General features: G+C 36.9%; 1 protein-coding gene across 1 annotated transcript in view; it reads left to right on the top strand.

Moving 5' to 3' along the window:
* The window catches only part of Scnn1a (sodium channel epithelial 1 subunit alpha), a 76,217-nt gene that overhangs the window by 16,548 nt on the left and 43,045 nt on the right, over positions 1-16,624 (top strand). The window lies entirely within an intron of this gene.

The raw sequence follows: 16,624 nt of genomic DNA, 5'->3' as shown, positions 1-16,624 counted from the left end.
TAGCTCAGTGGTAGAGTGCTTGCCTTGCATGTGTGAGGCACTGAGTTTGATCATCAGCACCACATAAAAATAAATAAATAAATAAAATAAAAGTATTGTATCCATCTACACTAAAAATTAAAAAAAAAAAAAGGATTGGGAATGTAGTTCAGTGGTAAAGCACCCCTGCATTCAATCACCAGTACTTTAAAAATAAAGTATATTTATTAATATGGGAAAAGATTCATAATACCTTATTGAATCAAATAAGAAAAATAAACTACATGCTGAATCTTAAGGATTTTTATAAATGTTAGAAGAATTTATACCTGGTAAGGCACAGTAGTGATTAATTTAAAAAGATATGATGATGGTAACTTTAATTTCACACTTTTTGCTAATGTAAGTCTTCTATTTTTTTTTCCCTAATGAGTAGGTCTTACCTATGCAGCAACAACAAAGAAAGCAATAACAGTATTTACAAAGAGTTTCTATCTCCTCCTAGGAGATATGATGGGAACACCTATTAGGATTAAATAAAATAAACATTTAAGCATTCAGCACAGGGCCTGGCATATAATTAAGCATCATTAAATTTTAGTTACTGATGCTAACTGTAATAACAACTACAATGTCAACTACCACTACTACTCTAGTATTGTTACAACAATACTCCTAACATACCATAACTATGACCACAACTACTATTACTGAAAAGGATTGTTTCAAGGACAGGGCTTGAGACTGAGGAAGAGATAGGCTGGAGCTGCAATTTTGTCATTAAGATTCAATTCAACATAAGAGGATTCACCCCAACAATAATGTTTGGATGGTAGAGTTAGGGACTAATCAGTGAGGTTAAGACTCAGTTATTAGGTCAGCTCCTGGCCTTGGGGATGTCAGGTTCTGTGTCAGTGCTAGATTAGAATTCCACTTCAGGTCCGAGCAGCCTTGGTCTGAAGGCATGGGTCTGGGAGGAAGCTACAGAGGCAGAGGCCCTGGGAGAGCCACAAAGTCCCATTCACACTTGCCTTTGTCCATATTTCATCCAAGCACATACCAATTGAGAATCTTTCTCTCTTGAGTTCACTCCAGCGAAAATGTTGACCCTCGCAAAAAGGCGATCACACTTCCTTCCAAGCTCTTATCCACCAAGGAGTTCTCCTTCCAATGCTAGACCTTATCTCATCTCACCATCACTTCCCAAATCTGCAGTCAGTGGGAATGTGCCTTCCTATTGCAATTCTCTCCAATTATGAACTATTGGACGACTTCATAACATCTTAGCTCAAGTCAGTTACATCTACCACTTGTGGTCATTTAATTGAGCTCTCACCTAGCATGCATGAGGCACTGGGTTCAATCCTCAGCATCACATAAAAATAAAAATAAAGGTATTGTGTCTGCCTACAACTAAAAAAAAAAAACAAATATTAAAAAAAGAAGAGGCAGGACTTTGAAGTCTGATTAAAAGAGATATAAATGGTCATTGCGTGGAGGGAAGGAGCAGGTTGGCCTGAAGGATAGAACAGGATCATCTAGCAGTGCAGAGGGCCACCATGCCTGGTGGGGAACATGACTTGAAGTAACAATACACATTAATATGTGAGACTACTCTGTGGTACTCAGAGATCTAGTTATATGCATGGAGAAGGAAAAAGTTCAGTTTATCCAGGATCGGGGTGTTTTCCTGAAGGTGGGACTGAAGTTCAAAGAGGCAAAGAGTTTATAACATTGACAAAAGAGTGATAAAAATAGTTGGACTGAGTAGCGGGGCACAGTGGTATGGTGCACACCTGTAAACCCAGAGATTCAGGAGGCTGAGGCAGGAGGATCACAAATCGAGGTCAGCCAGAGTAATTTAGTTAGCCCCTGCCTCAAAACAAAAATAAAAAGGGCTGAAGTTGTATCTTAGTGGTAACGTGTCCTTGAGTTCAATCCCTAGGACAAAGGAAAAAAAAAAAAAAAGACTGTGGTGAAGATGAGAAGAAGGGAAGTGAAAATAGAAGGAGATGTAGGAGAGGTAGTGGACTGGCAGGCCTGAGTAAAAAGAGGCATATTGGGAGCAGTTGAGCAAACATAGGAGGTTGTGGTCAAGTTTCTACGTCTGTGAAGTAAGGGGAATGGCAGAGCTGTAGTGAGGATTGCATGTGACACAAGATGTTAAACATGACACCAAAGTTTGTTTTTCATAAGCTTCTAGAAGGCATGTTCACGTCTCAGGCTTCCCTTTCCCTGGTAGAGTGCCTGAGTGCCTATTAGAAGGATTAAGGTTTGAACTGATTTTCCCTTAAGATTTAGGCTCTGTGAGAATTTTCTGGACCCTCTAGTTTGAAAAACAGCTAGTCCTTCAATATTATATATATATTTAATATTCTTAGTTGTAGATAGACACAATACCTTTATTTTATTTATTTTTTTAATGTAGTGCTGAGGATAGAAACCAGTGCCTCACACATGCTAGGCAAGTACTCTATCTACCACTGAGCTACAGCCCCAGCCACCTTCAATATTCTTGTATACAAATACAAATATTGTATTTGTATACAAGAGTCTTACACCGAACAAACCATTGTCTCTCCAAATTGGTGAGAGGTGAAGGTGAATACAGTGCATTACAACTCACCAGAGCAGAAAGCCATGAGGTGAAACTTCACTGGGGACCTGTGGTGGGTTGATAAATTGCTGGAGGCTCAAAGTGGGTAGGTCTGAGAGAGAAAAACTCCAGGGGGGACTTAGTTATCAGGGGCAGCCACGTGTGTGCATTTTACCTCCTGGAACTTTATCAGGTTCATAGGAAATATCAGAGAAAAATCTCCTCATGGGTCTGGCAGGGGGAGGGGAGCAGGCACCATTTTGAAATGCTACAGAGATTCTGTTCTTCCTAACAAGATATGCCCTGAGGACAGACTGTTAACCAGAACCTAACCTGCTAGGGTTTTATCAGAGTCAACTGGCTTGGGAGAAGGGAGATACCCAACCCCAGGCCCTTCTAGCCATCCTGTCGCATCTATAGAGGGAAACTGAGAAGCACTTAGGAAGTTCATAGTCCAGAGGTACAGGCTCACTCAACCAAAGAGCTGTGAAAAGCTTCTTCCCCTCATACCCTGCCACCACATACTAATGGCCTATTTATAGCAATTCCATGTCTGGCTATCAAGAAAGAAATCACAAGGCAGACCAAAAAATAACAAAGCAAAAAAATAAAATTTAAATAATCCCAAACAATATATGCAGGATGGAGTTTTATTTAGCCATAAAGAAAATTGACATTATGTCATTTGCAGGAAAATGGATAGAACTAGAGACCATCATGTTAAATGAAATAAGTCAAACTCAGAAGATCCAGGGTTACATGTTTTCTCTCATATGTGGCAGCTAGAGAGGAAAAAGGAAAAGAAAGATAGAGGTGGGTCTCATGAAAATCAAAGAGATATCAGTAGAAAAAAGGGACCAAGGGCTGGTAGATGGGGAGGGAGTGGGGAAGTTCTGGGCAGGGATATTGGCCAAATTATATTGTTATATTGTGTGCATGTATGAATATGTAACAACAAATCCCATCATAATGTACAGATATAATACACCAATAAAAATTGTGGAAAAAAAAACAATAAATAAAATAACCCAAAACCCCATCATACAGTTTGAAGAGGCAAAGAGACCATCAGAACCAGGCTCAGAGATGACAGGGATGGTGAAATTATTCAACTGGGACTGTAAATCAACTATGATTAATAAGGTAAGGGCTCTAGTAGAAAAGTAGCCAGCATGCAAGAACAGATGGAGAGTGTGGTAGAGAAATGAAAAGTCTTTTTGTTTGTTTTGTTTTGTTGAAACAGGGTCTTGCTATATTGCTCAGGCTGGCTTTGAACTAGCACTCTTTCTGTGTCAGCCTCCTAGAATTACAGGTATGCACCACTACAGCCATTTTTTTGAGAGATGGTAATTCTAAAAAAGAAATAAAAGATGTTAAGAGAAATGAAGAATGGCTTCAATGGGCCTGTTAGCAGAGTAGATACTCCTTGAAGAAAAAAAAAAAAACAAAAAACAACAACTCTGGCTCAAGGCCCAGTGTGGTAGCACACTCCTGGAATCCCAGCAATTTGGGAACTTGAGGCAGGATCGCAAGTTTGAGGTCAGCCTCAGCAATTTAGCACAGACCCTATCTCAAAAAATACCAAGGACAGGGGATATAACTCAGTGGTAGCACGCCCCTGGGTTCAATCCCCAGTACTACAGAAAAACAAAAGGAAAAAAGAAAAAGAAATTCTATCTCAGTAGAAACTTCCAAATCTGAAAAGCAAACAGAAAAGAGTCTGAAAAATCAAAACAAAAAATAAACACAGGAGAGAATATCCAAGATAACAGATAACCACAAAAGGTGTAACATCTATGCAATAGGAAGGAGAAGAGAGAAGAGGAACAGAAGAAATATTTGAAAAAATAATGATTGAGAATTTCCCCAAATTGATGTCAGTTACTAAACCACAAATCCAGGAAGCTCAAGAACACCAAACAAAATAAATGCCAAAAAACTACTCTAAGGCATATCATTTTCAAAGTACAGAAAATTAAAGATAAACTGGATGCAGTCCCAGAGACTTGGAGTGTGAGAGGATAGCTTGAGCCCAGGAGTTTGAGCCCAGCCTGGATAACATGGTGAGACCATGTTAAAAAATAAAAATAAATAAAGAATAAGATCCTGGGTTAAGGATATAGCTCAGTTGTACAGTGCTTGCTTAGTATGTGCAAGGCCCTAGCACTAAAAAAATAAATCTTGAAAGAAACAACAACAGTAAAGAAACAGAAAACAAATACCTTATTTACAGAGGAACAAAGGTAAGAATTATGTCTGAATTCTCCTCAGAAATCATGCAACCAAGATGAAAATGAAGTGAAATATTTATATTCTTTTATTTAAAATACCAGGGATTGAATCCAGGGGTGCTTTACCACTGAACTACATCCCCAGTCCTTTTTATTTTTTATTTTGATATAGGGTCTCACTAAGTTGCTGATGCTGGCCTTTAACTTGCCATTACTCCTGCCTCAGCCTCCTGAGTCTCTGGGATAACAGGAATGCACCATTACACCTGGTTTTCTTTTTCTTTTTTTTAAAAATATTTTTTAGCTATATATGGACACAATACTTTTATTTATTTTTATGTGGTGCTAAGGATTGAACCCAGTGCCTCACATGTGCTAGGCAAGCACTTTTACCACTGAGTTACAACCCCAGCCCATTATTTTTCTTATTTTTAATTGATGTGAGCAACTGGCATTTTGTTCAAAGTAATGATAGAAATAATGCGAGTTCAAAGCTAGTCTCAGCAACTCAGCAAGGTCCTAAGCAACTCAGTGAGACCCTGTCTCTAACTAAATAAAATATAAAAAAGGGCTAGGAGGTAGCTCAGTGGTTAAGTGCCCCTGGGTTCAACCCCTGGTATTAAAAATAAATAAATAAATAAAAAAGAAAAGAACAGAACACTGTGGATTCAGTTATGTGAAAAAGAATTATTTACCACAACCAAATGAGATTTATTCCAGATAAATATTCAAAAATCAGGGTTCAATATTCAAAAATCAGGGCTGGGGATGTGGCTCAAGCGGTAGCGCGCTACCGCATGCGTGCGGCCGGGGTTCGATCCTCAGCACCACATACAAACAAAGATGTTGTGTCCACCGAAAATTAAAAAATAAATAAATAAATATTTTAAAATTCTCAAAAAAAATTCAAAAATCAGCTAATGTGATTCATCACATCAACAGATTAAAGAAGGAAAATCAAACAATATTTTAATAAATAACATTAATAACATTTAACACATTTATGATTTTAAAAAAGTCTCAGTAAACTAGGACTAGAGAAGAACTCTTCAACCTGATGAAGAATAGCTACAAAAAACAAACAAACAAAAAAATAAATAAAAATCCCTGCAGCTAATATGATACTTAATGGTGAGAAAATAGATGCCTTCTTTTTCACCAAGAATCAAGAACAAGATAAGGATGTCTCTTTTCACCATCATATTGAAATCCTTACAATAAGACAAGAAAATGAAAATATAGAAAGACAAGAAGGGAAAATATTGAGACTGGGAAGGATGAATTGAAACTGCAGAATGGCATCATTGTCTATGTAGAAAATTAATTATTAGGTGATATAGCAATGCCACAGAATACTAAGTTAGTATACAAAAGCCAATTGCTTTCCTGAGTATTAACAATAAATAAGCAGCATTTGAAATGAAAAACAAAACAAACCAACAACTACATCAACAAACAAACACACAATACCAAATGCATTAGAGAACTCCAAAATAAAATTAGGTTTAACAAAGTATGTGAAAGTTCTGTATGAGGACAACTATATAATTTGAATGAAAGAAGTAAAAAACTACATGAATGGAAGGATAATCCATGTTCATGGAGAAGAGATTAAATATTGTTAAGATGTCAGTTCATCCAAAATTCACCTATAGGTTCAATACAACTTCAGTCAAAATGCCAGCAAGCTATTGTGTGAATACCCACAAATTGATGCTAAAATTTTTATTTTTATGTAGAGGCAAAATATTCAGAATAGCCAATCGAAAAATATCAAAAAAGAAAAAGATTGGAGGAGTGATAGTATCTGAGCTCTATAGAAAGTTATAATAATCAAATAGGTGTTGGTATTGGTGAAAGAAGAGACAAATAGATCAATGGAACAGAACAGAGAGCCCAGAAATGGACTCACATAAGCATAGCTAAGTGATCCCTGAGAAAGGAACAAAAGCACAACAAGGGAGAAAAAAATAGCCTTTTCAACAAATGGTACCAGAACACCTGAGCATTCAAATACAGAAAATTCTAAAAAAGAACTTACATTCTTCACAAAAATTAACATTTTTATGAATGAATATAAATATAAAATATTATATCCACCTATAACTAAAAAATAAATAAATATTTTTAAAAAACCAAAGAACCAACCAACCAAAAAATGGAATAAACTTAAATGCATATTGCTAAAGGAAAGAAGCCAGTCTGAAAAAGCTACCTACTGCATAATTTCAATTTATTGACATTCAGAAAAAGAAGAACTATAATATAGACAATAAAAAGATAGTGGTTCTCAAGAGCTTAGAGGGAGGAGGGATGAATAATGGGGCCCAGGGAATTTTTAGGAGAGTGAAATTATACTATATGATTCTGTAATGATGGTTTATGACATTATGTATTTGTCAAGACCCATAGAATAGTACAAAACAAAGAGTGAGCCTAGTATAAACTACCAATTTTAGTTGGTAGTAATGTTATCAATAGGGTATGTTAATCATAATGAATGTATCAGACTAATGGAAGATGTTACTAGAAGCGGAAACTCAGGTGTGAAGGGGAAGACAGGGTATGTGAGAAGTCCCTGTACTTCCTGCACAATTTTTTCTGAAAACCTGAAGTTTCTAAAATACAAAGTCAATTAAGAACAAAACAAACTACCACTTTCCTTCAAAATTCCATTCCCCTCTTCAGCTATTGACTTATTGTTCTCCTCCTTTCATAGCCAAACTTCTTGAAAGAATTGTCTAAGTAATATGAAAAATATTTACATTTGTTGAATGCCTACTATATGTATGTCAGTTGTTTTATTTATTCTCCATAAAAGTCCTGAGCTACACCTCAGGACAGAGGTTTTTTTTTTTTTTTTTTTTTTTTCCTTACCTAAGACTTTAACCCAGGAGCACTGAGCTACATACCCAGTCTTTTTTATTTTTGTTTTGAGACAGGGTCTTGCTGAATTGCTGGGGCTGACCTCAAACTTGCAATCCTTCTGCTTTAGCCTCCCGAGTCGCTGGGATTACAAGAATGTACTACCATGCTCCATTCCAGCCCAAGTTTAATAAAAGGTGGAACCGGTATTTAAAAAAATTATTTTTTAGTTGTTGATGGATATTTATTTATTTATTTATGTGCGGTGCTGAGAATTGAACCCAGTGCCTACAACATGTTAGGCAAGTGCTCTGCCACTGAGCTTCAACCCCAGATCTAGAACGAATATTTGATGATACGCAGTTGGACCTTACAGTGCTCTTAAAATATTTTAGTCAAGAATGCCATTTCCTTCCCAGGTTCTCTGCATTACATAGCAGTATGGAGCTCTGTTGTATTGTTGTCTGCATTCATAGTGTTCCCTGGGGCATAATTTTAAAAGGTGCCTTGTGGAATTGTGCAGTGTGGTAATCCTGCTTACCTCCCCTTCAACCTTCATCCCCATCTCTTCATTGGACTCTCTCTTGCTTAGATCAGTTGATCATATATATTTTTAAATATTTATATTTTAGTTTTAGGTGGATACAATATTTTACATTTATGTGGTGCTGAGGTTCGAACCCAGGGCCTCGTGCATGCTAGGCAAGCACTCTACCACTGAGCCACAATCCCAGCCCCAGTTGATCACGTTTTAAAATGCAATAGACACTTTTCCATCTTCATCTTATTTGACCAGCATTCAACATATCAATTACTCCCCTCTTAAAACATTTTTTTTTTTCCAGACATCACCTTTCCTTGGTTTTCTTCCTACTTCTTTGGTTTTTCTTTCGCAGTGTCCCTTGCCAGTGTTTCCTCCTCTGCTCATCATATGTGGGAGTTCCACAAGGAGTCTTATCTTATGCCTGCTTCTCTTGTCACTTACACATTTTGTAGATGATCTTATCTATTTTTGTTCTTCAGTTATCATCTAAATCATCCATATCATCCCTGATTTATGTCTCCAGTCTATTTAATATCATCAACAATTGATTGCCTCATAGTCACCCCATAATGCTCAAGCTGGTCTTTCATCACACTTAAACCCAGCCTGGTCTCTTATTTTTCCTTTAGGTGTGAAACTTACATCCTAGCAGAAAATTGTGTGTGGATTATAGTTTACTGAATGATTCTCAAGTGTAATGATTATGTAATTACCACCTAGATCAAGAAACGGAGCATTATTGGGAGTTCAGAAGTCTTTCATGCACCCCTTTTTGATCATAACAAACTTCCTCCTTTCTAGAGCAATGATTAAACAGCTTTGGGTGGTCATTTCCTTGACTGTTGTTATATGGTTTCACTACTTATAAATGTACCTCTAAACAATGTAATTTAGTTTTTAAAACTTTATGGAGGGAATCACACTGTATATTTTCTTTTCTGTTTTGTTTCTGTAGGAGAGGAAATAACCTTTTTCCTTTGTCCTCCTAAGATCTCTGGCTGGGGCCCAAAAGTTTGACTGACAAAAGATTAGCAAAAGAGGGTGGGGTATAGGTCAGTAGTAGAGTGCATGCCTAGCACTCATGAGGCTCGGGGTCCAATCCCCAGAACCATTTAAAAGAAAAAAAAAGAATTTATTAATGCATGCATTCTGCATACATACAGAAGAAACTCAGTGATGAATAACTTAAAGCAGGGAAGTTTAGGAGGTTAGAATTTCGGTTTATATTGCATCTTAACAAAGAACAATGAATTTAGAGAATGAAAAAAACAAAGGAAAAGAGTTTTGGGCTTACAAGATCAGTAAACTATGGAAAGGTAACTATATGGGGAATTAATAAAAGTTAAGGATTCAGTAAAGCTTATTGGTGTTATGTAGATTCATCTCCCTATTGTCTCTGGGATAAGAGTCTCTGGTGACTGAGTCAGCCTGCTTTTATAGGCAAGTAGTGGAGAAAGGGCAGAGTGCTTTTAATTTATTTATTGCATTAAGTATCATATTTTGGGGTGGCATATCTTAATTTCCTATATTTATTTTTCTCAGTGAAATGTTTGAGATTCATGTTCATTGCCATGTTTCATTTTAGTTCACCAACTTTCACTATTCTATAGCATTCCACTGTGGGACTATACCATTATTTATGATAATAAACATAGTTTAATTGCAGTCTTTGTAACTGGAAGTGTGAATACTCTTTCTTTTTTTTTATTTAGAGAGAGAGAGAGAGAGAGAGAGAGAGAGAGAGAGGGAGGGAGAATTTTAATATTTTTTTTTTAGTTCTCGGCGGACACAACATCTTTGTTTGTATGTGGTGCTGAGGATCGAACCCGGGCCGCATGCATGCCAGGCGAGCGCACTACTGCTTGAGCCACATCCCCAGCCCCTGAATACTCTTTCTGTTAGCCTTATTATACACAAATACTGGTAATTATATGTATACATTTCTCTGTGTATATACCTAGGAGTGGACTTGCTGAGTCATATAGTATTGTCAACTGTACTATAAAGTGATTGAACCAATTTACATGCATTGGGCAATGTGTGAGAGTCTGCTCCACACACTTGCCAACTTTTAGTACTGTCAGAGTTTTGATTTTTTCCCCTTTGGTACTGGGAATTGAATTCAGGGGCCCTCAACCACTGAGCCACGTCCCCAGCCCTATTTTGTGTTTTATTTAGAGACAGGGTGTCTCTGAATTGCTTAGTGCCTTGCAGTTGCTAAGGCTGGCTTTGAACTTGAGATCCTCCTGCCTCAGCCTCCTGAGCTGCTGGGATTACAGGTGTGTGCCACTGTGCCCTGCAGAGTTTTGAATTTTTTTTTTGGTCAGTTTTGTGGATGTGTTTTTATTTTATGTATTTCTCTGATGTTTATTGATGCTGAGCACCTTTTATGTATTAGACATTTGGATTTCCTTTTTGGTGAAGTAAAGGGTTAAGCCTATTTCCACATGTATGTCTGGATTTTTGCTGTCTCTTACATTTTTTTCCTGGGTAATCCTTACTATCTTGTCATCTTGTGTTTTTTTAAAAATATTTATTTTTTAGTTATAGGTAGACACAATATCTTTATTTTATTTTTCTCTGGTGCTGAGGATTGAACCCAGTGCCTCACGCATGGCAGGCGAGTGCTCTACCTCTGAGCCACAACCCCAGCCCCTTATTGGTGTTTTTCCATTCGTTTGAGTCTGCTCAGACTGCTGCAACAAAATACCATAAAATAGGTGACTTGTAAACAACAAAAATTTATTTTGCACAGTCTTTGAGGCTGAGAAATTCATGATTAAGACACCAGCATATTGGATGTTTGTTGAGGGCCCATTTTCTAGTTCATTTAAGGCCATCTTTTTGCTTTAACTTCACATGGTGGAAGAGGTGAGGGTCTCTCAGAGTCTCTTTATAAAGGCACTAATACCAGAAACGATATACTGTCTTCCACTTGACAGTAAAAATAACACAGGAATACATCATGGAGAAGTTGTAAGAAACAGACTCTTTCTGGGAAACAGTACAAAGGGAAGATGCAAGTCTAAGGGGAAAGACAAAAACAAGTTATCACTAGAGGAATTTTAAGCCTCTTGGTGCGTTGAGGATAATAATAGCAAAGCAAACGTTCAACCCTGCCCATCTCTCAAGGAGATTACAGAATCCTTCAACTAAAGAGCTAGCAGAAGGAAAGGAATGCTCATTAAAAAAAAAAAAATTATGTGTGTATACACACACACACACACAATTCCTGTGGTGCTAGGAATTGAATCCAGAGCTTGATGCATGCTAGACAAGCACTGTACCTCCAGCCTAGGATAGCTATCTGTCAATAAAAAAATCACAAGGCACACATAAAAGAAAGATAAAACCCTGAAGATACAAAGCAATCATCAGTACTAGACTCAAATCAGACATGGAATTTAAAATAATAGGGTTAATTGGGCACAGTGGCACATGCTGTAATCCCAGTGATTCAGGAGGCTAAACCAGAGGATCACAAGTTTGAGGCCAGCCTCAGCAATGTAGCAAGACCCTAAGCAAAAGGGCCTCAAAATAAAAAATTAAAAGGGCTGGGGATTGTAACTCAGTACTGGGTTCAGTCCCCAGTATAAACAAAACAAAACAAAATTGAAAATCAATTAAAACAACAGGATTAATATATTAAAAGATTTAATGGGAAAAGTAGAGGAAACAACATGTCAAAATAAGATTTTATTCATCTTTTTAGCAGAGGAAGCTAATAAGAATGAAATGGAGATGTTTGAAATAAAAATATGGTAACAGAAATGAAGTATACCTTTGACTAGCTCATCACTTGACACGATATAGCTGAAGAAAGAATCAGTGAACTTGAATATATAGGTCAATAAAAATCATCCAAACAGAAATGCATAAAGAGAAATGAGTGGGGGAATAAAAAGAAAGAAGAGAGCACTCAAGAATTCTAAATGGTTAACATGCATATACTTGAAATTCTGGAAGGGAAAAAAAGAACAAACAAGAAAGAGAAATGGTTGGAAAGATAAAGGCTTAGAATTCTACCAAATTAGTGAGAGACAGCAAACCATAGACTCAAAGTGAGAGAATATCAAGCAAGATAAATACCAAATAACAATAACCACCACAAAGCCACACATCTAGTCATGTCATATTCAAACTGTTGAAAACCAAAGAGAAAGAAATTATTGAAAATAGTGAGAAAGAAAAAACACATTATCTACAGAGATACTAGGGTGAGAATTATAGCAGACATCTAGTTAAAAAATACATAAGGAGCTAAGGGTGTAGCTCAGTGGTAGTGTTCACCTGACATGAATCAGGCTCTGGGTTTGATCCCCAGAACTGCAAACAAAACAAAAAACATGTAGAATAACATCTTTGAAATGCTGAAAAAAATACAGTAAAACCAGAATTCTTTCTTCCTCCCCCCCCCCCCATTGCCCCCCTCCTTTCTCCTGTGCTGGGAATTAAACCCAGGGTCTCACACATGCTTGGCCAGTGTTCTACCACTGAACTATACCTTGAGCTCAAGCTGCAGCGTCTATACTCAGCAAAACTAGCCTTAAAAAGTGAGGAGAAATTAAGTTTATCAGAGAAACAAAACGAGATTCATTACCTACAGACCTCCTTTATAATAAATATTAAGGGAAGTTCTTTAAGAAGAGATATTATAAAAGCCAGAAACTTGGATCCATACAAAGAAATAAAGAACCATAGAAATAGATGCTCTCTGTGGTGAGCATGTTAAAAATCTAATCTTGGGACTGGGGATGTGGCTCAAGCGGTAGCGCGCTGGCCTGGCATGCGTGCGGCCCGGGTTCGATCCTCAGCACCACATACAAAGATGTTGTGTCCGCCGATACTTGAAAAATAAATATTAAAAAAAATTTAAAAAAAATAAATAAAAATCTAATCTTTTGGCAATTTTGAAATATATATTATTATTAACTGTGGTCACTATGCAATAAAATAGGTCACTAAAACATATTCCCCAGTCTATTTGAAACTTTGTACCCTTTGATCTACATCTCCCCTTTCTCTGTCCTTCTACTTCAGTTATCATTTTAAGTGTAAATAATCCAAACATACAAGTTAAAGGAGAGATAGTTAGGTTGGATTAGAAAACAAGACCCAATGATATGCTTTCTACCAGAAATCCACTTTAAATATGAAGTGTTTAGTAGGTTAAAATTAAAAGAATGAAGAAAAATTTACTATGCATACTCTCACCAAAAGACACCTGGAGTAGCTGTATTAGTTTACAACAAAGTAGACTTCAGAACAACAATGGATCAGGGATAGAGATGGACATAACATTAAGGAGTCATTGCTCCAAGGAGTCATAGTAATCCTAAATGTATATGAACCTAACAAAAGAGCTTCAAGATACAACTGGACAATCTAGAGGAGACATGGAAAGATTCACACTATAATGGAGGATTTACCATTTTTCTGTCAGTAATTGATAGAGCATGTAAGCAGACAATCAGTAAGGATTTGGATATCTGAATAGCAAATATTACCAGCCAAGTTGACCAAACTGACATTTATAGAACATTTCATCCAACAACAACATAATACATATTCTTCTCAAATACATACAAATACAAACAAAGGCTCATAAACTTTTTTCAAATTTTATTTTATTTTGAAACAGGGTCTCCTTATGTTGTCCACACTGGCCTTAAACTGGCCTTGCTTCTGCCTTGCCTCCCCAAAAGGCTAGTTTTGCTGAGTATAGAAGCTGTAGTTTGAACTCAAGGTATAATTCAGTGGTAGAACACTGGCCAAGAATATGTGAGACCCTGAAATTATGGGTGTGCACCACTAAGCCTGGCAAGGCTCATAAACTTAAAAAGTAAAACATCTAGTGCTGGTAGCTCTGTGGCAAAGCACTTGCCTAGCATGTTTGAGAACCTGAGTTCTGTCCCCAGCACCAGCCCCACAAAACTGTATATCTTTGAGAGATATTCTATATCTCATATATCTCCCAGAATATAAACTCAACTCCAGGGATAAGGATTACTGAGTGAGAAGGGGCATGAAATCATCTTTCAGAAACTGTATATCTGGGGATGGTAACATATAAATATCTACATATGTAACAATTCTTCAGGCTGTAAATTTAAAATTAGCATACATTACACATTTTACTATATTTTAAAAAAAAACAATGTAGTGATTTCCTAATTTCTATTATAGTTCAGGAGTCTGAGTGACCTGCTTCCAGCCTACTTCTCCATTCTCATTCTATTCCCAAACTTCAGGCAAATTATTTTTCCTATCACAGGGCCTTTGCACATATCATCCATTCCACCAGGACCCACCCAATCAACCATTTATTTTTCTTTGGGGTGCATTTTGAATTTCCTCTGGGAGGCGTTTCCTGATCTCTAAGTCCAGATTAGGTGCCTGATAATGTGTTAGTGTTTCTCTTTTGTAGTACTCATCTCACTATAATTATGTCACAGGCTCCACGAGGCTGTGAAAAAAAAATGAGATCTCATAAAGAAATGAGATCTTTTATGAATAATCTTTACGAATCAAGTCTGCCTTGTTGCTGTTTTATCTTAAAATGCCTGGTACATAGTAAATGCTCATTCAGTATTTTTCCAAATGTTAATTTTCAAAGTGAGGCTCAGATTAATTTAACAAACTAATAGGCAAGCCTCAAAATATAAGCTAGAATACAAGCCCATCAGCACATCCTGGTAACTGTATTTCCAAGGTATATCCCCAATCCGTCAATTTTTCTCATCTCTTTGTTGCAATAGTTTCCACCTGATCTGTCTGGTCCCAGTTCTTATTTGTTATGGGTTGGATTGTTGTGTAATAGTAAGATATGGATGCTTCTTTAGCATAGCAAGACTTAATACTTGTTTCAACTCCTGCTTAACAAGAAATTGCTGTTAAAATCGGGAATAAGATGGAAGTGTTTATTACTGTTTAACATTATTCTGAAGGTTCTAAGCAATGCATTTAGACAAGATTAAAAAACAGGTGCTAGGCGCAGTGGCACATGCCTCTAATCCCAGTGACTCAGGAGGTTGAAGCAGGAGGATCACAAATTGGAGAACAGCCTCAGCAACTTGGGCCCTAAGCAACTTAGTGAGACCCTGTATCAAAATTAAAAAATATTTTTAGAAAGGTCTGGGGATGTGGGCTGGGGTTGTGGCTCAGTGGTAGAGTGCTTGCCTAGCATGTGTGAGGCACACGGTTTGGTTCTCAGTACTGCATACAAATAAATAGAGGTTCATGGACACTAAAAAAAAAAAAGGATATATATATATATATATATATATATATATATATATATATATATATATGGTCTGGGGATGTAGTTTACTGGTAAAGTGCCCCCTAGGTTCAATCCCCAATGCAAAAAAAAAAAAAAAAAGAATATAAAAATTGGACAGCAGACATAATTTCACATTACGTATAGGTGATAACCTGAGAGAATTAATTAAAAACTATTATGTATGATGAGAGAATTCATTTGGTAGTAGCTAGGTTTTAAAAAATTAAAAGATCTCATTTCTTTATCTCTTACAAAGATAAAGCACCTGGGAATGAACTTAATAAGAAATGCTAAGATCTGTACTAAGAAAACATTCGGGTGGTACCACAGGGACACAAATAGAAAGGTACACTGTGTTCTTGATAGGAAGATGTTCATTCTCTCTAATTAATCTATAATTTTAATGCAGCCTCAATGCAGATGCCGATAGGAGTCTGTTTGGTAATAATACAGTATAAGAGCTATGATCCTAAATTTGAATGGTGTCACAGGGCTTTGCCTCAGCACCATTTCTTTAAACATTTTTTTCTGCTTTTATTTTGTTGAAAAAGATGTATAAAAAGTTTTTTTTTTTTTTTTTTTTTTTAAACTCTAAGCATACTGGAACAATTAAGGACTCATGTCATTTGGCTCTATCATATAGAAGGAGGAGGAAGATTTATCTTTGTAAAGATACAACTTGTCATTATTTACTTCCTGCAGAAGGTAGGTGTACCTAATACTTCACAGACAACCTTAAATAACCCATCCGTTCAGTTGGCTCAGACGATTCCTGGGGTATGTGTTTTGCTGCCACGCTGTCTTGATGAACGCCAGTAACAGAGTTCCTAACCCTGGATCTATGACAGTGGCCTTTTATGGAAGGAGCAGTCAGCTGGCAGCAGCTCCCCTAGCAATCTTTCAAGCTAGGATTGCCTATAGCTGGCAGAATGGAAGATAATTTGGGGGAGGAGGGCAAATATTTGCTAATAAGAACACTAGAGAACTCTTAACGTTTTTTGGGGGATAAAACAAAAAGAAACAAACAAAAAAATCACGAGTGCTCCTGAGCTAAAAGGAGGCCAGCCATATTTCTATTCATCAATAGACTCTGAACTTGGCCTTTTGCATTCTGTTTCATGTGTACA

Source organism: Marmota flaviventris, chromosome 3 (genome assembly GCF_047511675.1).
Source record: "Marmota flaviventris isolate mMarFla1 chromosome 3, mMarFla1.hap1, whole genome shotgun sequence".
Lineage (NCBI taxonomy): Eukaryota > Metazoa > Chordata > Mammalia > Rodentia > Sciuridae > Marmota > Marmota flaviventris.
This window is presented reverse-complemented; position numbering and strand designations above follow the sequence as displayed.